General features: G+C 38.4%; 1 pseudogene; it reads left to right on the top strand.

Annotated features, from left to right (window-relative positions):
• Positions 1-311: 311 nt before the first annotated feature.
• On the top strand, positions 312-5,241 carry LOC133052763 (suppressor of cytokine signaling 6-like; annotated as a pseudogene).
• The last annotated feature ends 3,224 nt before the right edge of the window (positions 5,242-8,465 follow it).

Genomic DNA, 8,465 nt, shown 5'->3' on the forward strand with positions numbered 1-8,465 from the left:
CTGTTACAATCAAGTACCAGCGCGGAAGTAGCGCGGTAACCAGCGCTACCAACAAAATGACTATAATCAAAGTCAATCGCTCGTATGTAACCTTCCGCGCAGGGCCCATTGCGACAAACACGATTATGTCGAGAGCGCATGCGAGCAGCCCTGTCAACCCCACTGGCTGTTAGGGCACTGTCTGGGACAGGAGCCACGAAGTTTTTTTTACTAGCGAAGCGGATGGTTTAAAAGAAACTATACACTTAAGTGGTACATTTTGGCCAGTGGTATAGTCTATTACCTAGCAAAGAGCATAGATTTTAATAGGAATGCCAAAGGCATATGCAAAAGTTTCATCAACTTCATTCGATAGTTGCAAGGATGATGAATCAATTCTGAGCAAGTAAATTTAAATGGTTATATTTCAAAGGCTAGAATTCAAAACAGCGGAGAGTTCCAATTTGAACACGTCTTAGTTCTGATTCCAGCCATTGGTTTAAGCGCTTTGATGAAAAGGATTGAGTTTCTCAGGGCCAAGCATCTCAGATTTTGGCCATATAGCCCGAAAGTTCCAAATCCTCTTGGTGTTCACGATAATTTTGCCCACAGTATTACGGCAAATGCTTCACAACTCAGGGACATGCTGACAATTTGCACTCCAAAGGCAGCAGCCATAAAAATGTTAAAGATTCATATTCTTCAAAATCCATGACCCTTCCGAGTTGACTTCATTTCCACCATGTTGCTTTGCAAATTGTTACAATCGGTGCTACCATTTAACTCAAGGCAGCTCAACAATGATAAATGGATTCATTTGCCATCTACCTAAACCACACATCTAAATAAAGACTAAACTGCTCCGCTTCCTTGAACAAATCAGTTCTTTATGATCCTCCGGCAGTTTCAAGTCCACTGTTCAGACGTTTTGTCACATTGGTATTAATTTATATTGCATCTCTTGTTCCAGAAAGGATTAAAGTAGCTTGCCACATTAGCAAGAAATTACAAACCAATGGAGGCAAGAAGCTGGGTCTCTCAAAGGCTTTTTTTTTCCCCAAAGGCTTTTTATTTCCCCAAAAATAGTCCTTGATCTAAGAAAACAAGTCTGTGAGTTTATTCAAAATGTTTCTACTACCTAGTCATCTGACCACACTTATTTTTTAAAAAAACTTAAGTCCTCAAATTTTGCTTTAATTTCTTTGAAGCAACCTAATTTCTTTGAGACAGTTCACATACTGTTAATTATGTATATGAGTGCAGAAGAAATTTGTAATATTGATAATTTCTTCTATTACATCCATAATTAAAAGTCAGGTGCAGTGAAAAAGAAAAAGTTCACTACACAAACTCTCCAGGAAATTGGGCACCAGCTTCTTCTCTTAATTTGATTTAACTGGTAAAACCTTCCCCCCCCTCCGCTCCCCCCCCCCAGTGCCCCACCCCTCACTACAAGAGTTTGATCTGTGGTGAATAAAATCAGCTTTTCAACTTTTATAACAGACTTCTCAAATTCCACTGGCAGATGTTTAGGCCTTCCTGATTAGAGGGTGCTTAGCTAATTAAGTAAAATTCTTCTTCAATGCCAGGTTATGTTGCCAGCTGGGCCAGCTATTTGGCCCATCCATACTTGTGTCTAAGTTTCCTTCTCCTGAGAGAGGAGTCAAGGGATGCTGCTGGGGAAAGCTGGGTAGTGGAAAGCTGTGAATCAATAAGGAAACACCCCCCCCCCCGCCCCGTTGGAATCTCAAGAACCCCTTCCAGGTGCTTTCCAGGAGTAGCACCTGGAGGGTTTAGTTTGAAGGACTTATCAGATAAAACCATCTTTTTTGGCCAATCAAGTAACATTTACTAGAGTCTGTGCAAGGCACTGTGGGGGATGCAAAAATCAACAAGAGAAGATCTTTGCCCTCAAGGAAATTGAAGCCCAGTTAGACACAGAAAGCCACTAGAGCATAAAAAAGAATAGTATTATTAAGGTGATAAAATACATCAGTGTCTGTAAATATTTGAGGAGGGAACAATCACTTCAGACTGGAGAAAGGTGACCAAGAAGGCCTGACCTAGGCGTTGAAGGGGGTGATTTTGTGTGTTCTTTCACACCGATTTCTGTTTAGTTTTTTTGTTTTGTTTTATTTTTTCCCTTTTATGGGTAGCAATTCAAAATTCAGAATCATCTAAAACAAACCAGATGCTTCTTCCACCGCAATCCCAAACTTTGCCACCCTAATAACACCGCTAATGGTGCATTAGTTTTCTGTTACTGTCTCGCAAATTACCACCAACTTAGCGGCTTGAAACAAATACATATTTCGCAGCAGTTGCGCCAGCGCTTGGTGAGGGAGCCTGAGACACGCTCTGGCCGCCGCCGCCGCCACCGCGCCGTTGCCGCTGGAAAAATGGCTCCAAATGGTTCAATGAAGCTGGAAGAATACACAGATGTAGCACCACAGGCTCATCAGATGTTTGCGGATAATGTTCCAGAGAGAGATCGACTTCCACCCCCCAGATTAGCTAACCAGTCATAACGAAGAAAATTTGTTTTAAAACCTTTTGGAAATCGTTGAATCTGAATAAAAGGATGAAGCTGATTTCATGGTAGCACAGCAACCATCACTAACCAGTAAGTTTGGGAAACATGATTCCTTATTTGGTAGCTGCTATGGTCAAGACATGGCCAGCTGGGATATCAACAGGGAAGATGAAAAAGGTAGAAGAAAATAGATCAAAGAGTGAAAGCCTAATGGGTACCTTAAAAAGGCGGCTTTCTGCAGAACAAAAGCAGAAAGGCAAGAGGATCACACCCTCTGGGAGCTCTGCGAGATGAGGATGCTGTTTCCTCTCCTCAGCACCAGTAGTTTTTAAAGATATGACTTCTGGAAGATCAATAAGGTCCACTTCCCTTGGCAGTCATCACTATAGTCCTACCCCTTAGCCTCTTGACCATGAAACTCTGAGGAGGCTTGTATCAAAATGGAGGAAATAAGATTCAAAGCCTTGGTTCATTCTTCCAATCCAGATCCAACACAGAATGATGTCTGAAAATATTTTCAGTCTTCAGACTGAAACTGTGTGCTGAGAACAAAATAATTGAAGAGTTCAGAATCTCAGAATGGAGATTTGCATCTTTCCTCAATGAACACGAACCTGTAGTTATTGGACTTATGCCTCAAGGCTGTGCTTGGGACTTCCCTCCTGGTACAGGGGCTAGGAATTTGCCTGCCAGTGCAGGGGACTCAGGATTGATCCCTGGTCTGGGAAGATTTCACATGCCTCCAAGCAACTGAGCGGATGCACCGAGAGTCCTGTGCTCCTCAGCAAGAGAAGCAATGAGAACCCGGGGCACCACAATGGAGGGTGGTCCCTGAAGGAAAGTTACACCGCTCAAAATCCCCTCCTGGTCCTCCCCACCATTCTATGCAAAACAAAGAACTCTCTCAATGAAGAAACAAATGGACATTAAGGTTGATTACACCCAGCTCCCAGCCTGTCCCAGCCTCTGGCGGATCTCCAAATTCCTTGTCCCAGCCATTTCTGAGAGAACTAATCTGAACAACCTTGGAGAAGAACAGGCCCCCTTAAGACAGTAGATTTCCACATATATGCCTATATATACTTACTCTTTTCTTGGGTTAGTGCAGCAGCTCACTAATCTGACTACTGCCCCTTCTCGCCTCATTAAAGGTGGTCTGTTCCTGTAAAGTGCCGGTCTTGTTCTTTTTCTGAACCTTGCCTTCTCTGACTCCCTTACCCTACAGTCCCTACTTACCACAACTAGAGAAAGCCCTCTCAGCAGCAACGAAAACCCAGCACAACCAAAAATAAGTAAACAAATTAATTTAAAAAAAAAAAGACTGCATTTGATATTCTGTGCCTAGAAATGAGGTAATGTATGCTTTGGAAGGATAGCCTAGCTATTGTCTGGATAGTTCTCCCATGTCCAGGAGGTATTTCTTGACATTTTGAATTTGTAAAGGCACTTTCTCATCTTGTTAATATGCTAAACTACAGGGCACTCCCAACTACTTACAAACCCAACTCTTCATTCTGTGTCCTTAGGCAAGTTATTTAACTTCTCTGCCTCGTAATCTCCAAAACATGGAAAGGTTGTTATGAGGACTAAGTGGAATAACTTTGTTGTTTAGTCCCTCAGCTGGGTCTGACTGTTTTTGACCCCAGGGACTGGCAGGCTCTTCAGTCCTTGGGATTTCCCAGGCAAGAATACTGGAGTGGGTTGCTATGTCCTCCTCCAGGGGATCTTCCCAACCTGGGGATCGAACCCAGGTCTCCCACTTTGCAGGCAGATTCTTTACTGAGTCACTAGGGAAGCCACATACATAGATAGAAAACCCGGAGAGTGGGGCAAGGAGTGAGAACTATTCTTTCTCCTCCTGCCTTCTCAAAGTGTCACTCAGTTGTGTCTGACTCTGCGACGCCGTTTCTGCAGTTCCTTCTCAATCCAGAGAGAACTCTCTCCCAAAATGAAAATCTGGAAGACGAGGACCTAGTCGTTGCCCCAGAGAACTTTGTGGATCCGTCTGTGTATAGCTTGTTCATTGACACCACAGGTGTCATGTTGCAAAGCCCAAGAGTGAGTCATGATGATGTCCCTCCACACTCACCATAACAGAATAATCAAATCCAAATGAACATCGGTGGACTTACCAGCACAGATGTCCATGTGTCTGAAAGTATGTGTGCTATCATATGAATTTTGATCCTGACTCTGCTCCCGTGGTTGCAAGAGTTATGACTCAATGGAAAGTAGTGGTCTTATGGTTGTGACAAGCTTTACAGAGGAGTTGAAAAAACTTGCGAAATAAGGATAGTGCTGGGGACCAATCACATGCTGGGAGAAGGAAGGAAATCTAGTAAAAATGCCAGATGGTTCTTTTCTTGCTCCAGCTAGTTCTGATGACCGTTATCTTTTAAGCTCCAGCTTTCACCCCCATAGTAAAACACTTTACACTAGAATTGAGCGCTCAAATGTTAGGTTTTGCTTTTTATGAACAACCAGATGTGGATGGACAATTTGCTGATCTAATTAAACATTCAGCCAGGCACTGGGAAAATAGAGCTTTTTGTTATTCAAGGTCTCGGTTATCTGGATATGCAGTTTACCGTATCAGACTGACCAATCAAGTATCACAATTCCAGCAGGTGCATTCTTTGCCATACCTGTGCTGTTTTGTTATATGTCAGCATATCACAATAGATTTATTTAAAAAGCTGCTTTTGCCAAACAAAGTGAAGAATTATTGAAAGATTAGGGGAACCCTCCATCTTGCACTTTGGGTTCCAGAAATGAGACTGGACTATAGTTTATAAACTTACATAACTATCAAATCTTTTGCTGCCATAACTGTTCAAGATTAAGGTGAAAAGAATAGCCAATTTGTTTAGGGGTGAGGAAGTATTGCCAACATGCCTTGAGTTTATTTTTGGTTCTTGAAAAAGAACCAAAAGGCTTGAGAAGTGTGAGTTGTCTTCTATCATATGCAAAATAATGACAATGTAAATTATCAGATTCTTCTTAATCTATGCCCCCCAAGTCCTTTGCTGCTATCCATTGTGATTTTTATGCATTGAGAACACATTTCACCTGTATGCAACCTGAAGTTAAGCTGAAAGAAATTTTTAGAATAAAAATTGTGGTCTATTTAAATGGCCTGTTTTCAAAAGATAGTGTTGAAGAAACATACACATGTGATAAAATGCACAAGTTACACATACACTAAAAAAGATCTGTAATCTTATACTGTAGGAAGATTTAGAATTATGAATTGACATAGATTGGGTAATAAAATGAAGATCCGCAGTTTATCTTTTACGGACGATTTTTTTCTAAATTGTTTTTAAGGTTGTGCTAAATTTTTGGTTGTGAAAAGTTCAGTTTTTCTGTTGCCTTCATTTTCATCCAGGATTTGTATATTTTATAAAAATGGCCTTGCATTTAAAAATCTTGAAGAAATGTAGCCTGCTAATTTAGAAATTGTTGCTTTTCCTGTCTTTATAAACACTGATACAAATTGACATAACATATAAAGACCTATGGAACTAAAACTATTATTAAATAAATATTACATGAATTTAGATTCCTATGGTAGCGATTTTTTACATCTGTACTTTCCTCTGGTGAATGCTTTATCTCAGTTTCTTCAGTTTAGTCAACATTTTCTTCGTAGTACTTGATTGTACCACTAATTTGCATAAATGGATTGGCAGATTCTCTTGCAATATTAAAGTTCATATTAGGTTTGGAATTGACTTAGATAAAAAGAAAACATTGTTTTGCAGTTGGATTTATAGTTCTCCTTAATGTAGTCACTTGTAAAAAGTGCTAGATTTGACCTCTGCCCCCACCAAAGACTCTAGTGGAAAAAAGTGTGGAAATTGTGAAGCATTGTGTAAGAAAAATATTAAACCATATCATATATATGGAAGTCTTATTGCCTATCATATGTACTGCCATTTTTGAAAGTTTTTTACTTGTTTATTTTAAATTTAGCCAAGTCTTGAGTAATTTGGAATCTTAAACATTTTACCTCTAATTCAGAAGTCATGGGGGTGATTATCCCTAATATTTTTTTATTTTGAAATGCAGTGTTTATTCATTGCACAATGCTGTAACATAGTGTTTTGATATTGCCCTGTCTAGAAAATGCTTCCATCTGCACAAGAAAAATGTTTCTAAGATGACACATGTAATTCAAGATGTTTCTTCCTTTGTCACTAAGTTTAAAGGGTAAAAGGGTAAAAGTCTTAAGTCAAATTTATTTGCTTTGTCATTCAAACATATGTGTATCCCTACTTTTTTCTCTATTTGTTCTTTAAGGTCAGAATTGAGATATTACCAAGAAAAGGCACAAAGCCATAATATCATGGCACTATTTCTTTTGACTTGAGAGGAAAATACTGAGTTTTGGCAGATGCTGATTATACCTTGTTGTGGAAACTCCTCTCTCATTTTCTGATGTTTTCACCTAATAAGAAGATGGAGACTATTATAATACCATTTGTGTTCACTATAAGCTATTCATATTAAGAATTATTACACAGTTGTAAGCTTGTTATCAAATTAATGTAATACATTTAAATCATTCTTTTGCAAAGTTATTTATTTTTAAACAATTTAAAATGTATCTAGAATGAGTTAAAAATCTTGTGCATCTATATTAGATGGCACGTGTTGTCAGAGAGCCAGTGTATATTAATAATAACTGTTGGAATGACTTTTCCATGTTTCTAGAAGCATTTACATGTGCTTTGTGTGAAACCAAAGCACAGAAGTCTTTGGACTTCCCTGAAACCCATTTTCATTTTACTTTACTATTTTTTTATTGAGGTATAGTTGATGTACAATATTATATAGGGTTTTAGGTGTACAATATAGTGACAATTTTTAAAGGTTTATATTCCATTTATAGTTATTATAAAATATTGACTGTATTCCCTGTGCTGTACAATATATCCTTGTAGCTTATTTATCTTATGCATAGTAGTTTGTACCTTTTAATCCCCTACCTCTTGCCTCTCCCCTCCTCTCTCCCCATTAGTAACCACTAATTTGTTTTCTGTATCTGTAAGTCTGTTTGTTTCATTACGTTCATTTATTTATTTTTAAGATCCCACATGTAAGTGATATCATGCAGTATTTGTCTTTATATCTCTGACTTATTTCACTAAGCATAATAGCCTCCAGGTCCATCCATGTTGTAACAAATGGCAAAATTTTGTTCTTTTTTATGGCTGAGTAGCATTCCATTTTGTATTCATATACCATATCTTCTTTATCCATTCATCTGTTCATGGACACTTAGGTTGCTTCCATACCTTGGCTATTATAAATAGTGCTTCTATGAACATTGGGATGCATGTCCCTTTTCAAATAGTGTTTTCATTGTCCTCAGATATGTACCCAGGATTGGAATTGCTGGATCATATAGCAGTTCTATTTTTAGTTTTTTGAGAACCCTCCATGTTGTTTTCCACAATGGCTTCATCAATTTACATTCCCACCAACAGTGTATGAGGGTTTCCTTTTCTCCACATCCTTGCCAACATTTATTTGTGTTCTTTCTGATGACAGCCCCTATGACAGGTGTGAGGTGATATCTCATTGTCGTTTTAATTTGTATTTCCCTGATGATTAACAATGTTGAGCATCTTTTCATGTGCCTGTCCATATGTCTTCTTTCGAAAAATGTCTGTCCAGGACTTCTGCCCATTTTTTAAATGGATTATTTGTTTAAATGTTTAAATTATTTTTTATTTTGTGTTGTTTTAGAGGGAAAATGTCAATACTGTTCTGTTCAGAAAGAATTTTTAATGTGTCTTTGTGAAGCTGTATTATAAAATACTTCAAAGAAATATGCCCTGTTATAATGCAATCTGAAATTATTAGGTTCTAACAGTATATAAAATAAAAGTCTTTGCCAAAAAATAAATGTATAAAAAGAAAAGTTTATTGCAGTATTTTATACTTT

Source organism: Dama dama, chromosome X, assembly GCF_033118175.1.
Source record: "Dama dama isolate Ldn47 chromosome X, ASM3311817v1, whole genome shotgun sequence".
Lineage (NCBI taxonomy): Eukaryota > Metazoa > Chordata > Mammalia > Artiodactyla > Cervidae > Dama > Dama dama.